We start from the raw sequence: 2,881 nt of genomic DNA, 5'->3' as shown, positions 1-2,881 counted from the left end.
CCTAGGTCTTCTGCAAGCGTAGTGAGTGCTTGGTGCATCTGTCCAGCCAGAGAGAGAGAGAGAGAGAGAGAGAGAGAGAGAGAGAGAGAGAGAGAGAGAGAGAGAGAGAGATCTTTTCATTCTATACTAGACTTTAGTAATATTTCCTTTTTTACTACTCCCATAATTATGTAACACCAATTGGCATTTGACTGTCATAGAGGACAGTAGACATTCAGAAATGCTTTCCATGACAAGGTTTCATTATATATTCCTAACCTTTGAGAGTTCTATAGAAACATATTTAGAACAACAACAACAACAACAACAAAAATAAAAAAGCCCAAAACCAAAAAACAACCCCAGTAATTGCAGTGTTTGGTTGAAGGCATCCTTATGTAGGTGGAAAAGAGAAAAGGAAAACCCAGAGGCAGCCATGAAGTTGCTAGGTAAGAATTCCAGTGCTGGGCTGGGCTGCCTCTGGATGAGTTGGTGGCCAGGAAGGCCCCTGAGGCCCCACAAGCCATGAAAGGCTATTGACAATGCTGTTGGTCACACACCAGAACTGGAAGGAGCCTACCTATTGCTGAAGAAACTGCCTTCTTTTGTCGCAGGACTTGGAGAAATCAAGCTAGCACTAATCTGAAATTTTCTTCCTGGATGGCAGACTTTTGTAGTCCAGAAGGCAATGCTCAGGCTACTGGGGGAGAACGGGTGCCGACATTGTTGCTCAGCTATGGATCTTGCATGCACAACCAACATGACAGGCAAGATGGCTGAGGCAATGATGCTGTGGCTATCATGGGTGCAACGACTAGTTTCCGGACGGGTTTAAGGCCAGAGTCATGGGAAGGAAGCCATGTTTGATAATGTAATCCAGGGCACAAACCTGAAGTTCCAGCAGAGAGACTACTGCTATTGTTTACATGTAGAACTGCCCCTAAACATTTGGTCTTGACCCCAGGTGACTGCTGCTTCCAGCCTGTTGTAGAGGGAAGCATACTTTCTGTGATGGGAGGTGAGCTGTGGAGATTCATAACAGGTCAAGTTGTTGAGAATAAGTGATTCTCTTGAGGTATGGGGGTCAAATGACAGCCATAAATGGAACAAAATAAGTTCCGTCCTCCCCAAGGTTTGGGAACCATTGCAGGAGTGAAGGCAGAAAGGAAGCATGAGAAAAGGGTGGAGCACTGTGCAGGAACGCCTTCCAGTTTGAAACCTAACCTCCCAGAGGGAGCTTCATCAGACTCAGGCAACTCATGAACTTTGTAAGCCACATGAGGCTGTTGGCTGGGGTTACATAAGCAGAAAGCGGTTGCTCGGGGAGAGGATGCGTAGACTGGGCTGCCTCCAAGCATGCACCGAGCTCCAGGAGCTTTTGTGAGTCATCTCTCATGCTGGAGTGCTGTTCTCAGTGATCCCAAGTCTCCGATGCAGCTGTAAGAAACCTGCCATGCAGCAATCCAAAACCCCAAAACCCCAAACCAAACCAAACCCAAAACAGAGCAAAGACAACACAGAGAAGGCAGGTTCTGACTGCATGGTAGCGATACACCCAAATATGCTAATAATTACTTTAAAAATGTGAATGATTTTAATATATCAATTAAAAGACAGAAACTGTTATGCCTTGAAAAAAATAAGATTTAAGTATGCTGTTAGAAAAGAAACCTACTCTAATTCAGATTTTAAAATTTTTAACTAGGGACTAGAGAGATGGCTCAGCAGTTAAGAGCACTGACTGCTCTACCAGAAGTCCTGAGTTCAATTCCCAGCAACCACATGGTGGCTCACAACCATCTGTAATGGAATCTGATGTCCTCTTCTGGTGTGTCTGAAGACAGCAACAGTGTACTCACATACATAAAATAAATATTTTTTTTTTAAAAATCTGACTTTATAAAAAAAAAAATTTCAAACTATATGTAGATCTGTGTTTACGTGGGTGCTCACGGAAGCCAGAGGTGTTACTTCTGCTGGAGCTGGAGAGACAGGCAGGTGTGAGGGGCCGGATGTACTCACTGTGTAGCTCTGCCTCTGCCTTCTGAGTGCTGGGATAAAGGGAATAGAACTTGGGCCCTCTGGAAGAGTATTGCATGTTCTTAACCACTGAGTTATTTCTCCAGCCTAAGAAACCTACTTTAATTGAAAATAAAGAGGAAAATAAATCCAGGAGACTGAGAAAGATGCAGGGATATGCAAGGTTTGCTGTGGATCTCATGGTCAGGGGACTGCTTTATATGTGGAGCTAAAATTTACATTGATTTACTTATTCAGAGGAGCTAGTACTTTATATTGTGCTAACAGGAAAAGGGAAAAACTACTGTGTGTTCTGGGGCAGGCGATTTTGGCCGAAAGAGTAAGAATCACACCCAATAATGAGAGAAGAGAACACCAAGAAAAGCCAGAGACTATCCTGCGTGTTATCTGTTCAGACACTGTCCCTGGCATCCACTTTCTACTCAGTGGAAATGGTCCCAGAAGCCTGACCCCTAATGACTGCCCCATCCAGGAACACCCAGTCAGAAACAAAATAGGGTGGAGTCTGGTGTTTCTATGGGCACCTGTACCAAAGCCTTTTAGAGAGCATAGCTTTATGTGATATCTTAGGGTTTTTATTGCTTTGATGAAGCACAGTGACCAAAAACCAAGTTGGAGTGGGAAGGGTTTATTTGAAATATATTTCCACACTATCATCCATCACTGAAGAAAGTCAGGGCAGGAACTCATACAGGGAAGGAACTTGGAGGCAGGAGCTGATACGGAGACCATGGAGGTTTACTGGCTTGCTTCCGTGGCTTGCTCAGCCTGCTTTCTTTTCTTCCTTCCTTCCTTCCTTCCTTCCTTCCTTCCTTCCTTCCTTCCTTCCTCCCTCCCTCCCTCCCTCCCTCCTTCCCTCCCT

This window comes from Mus pahari, chromosome 10 (genome assembly GCF_900095145.1).
Source record: "Mus pahari chromosome 10, PAHARI_EIJ_v1.1, whole genome shotgun sequence".
Taxonomy (NCBI): Eukaryota; Metazoa; Chordata; class Mammalia; order Rodentia; family Muridae; genus Mus; species Mus pahari.
Note: the sequence above shows the minus strand (reverse complement) of the source record.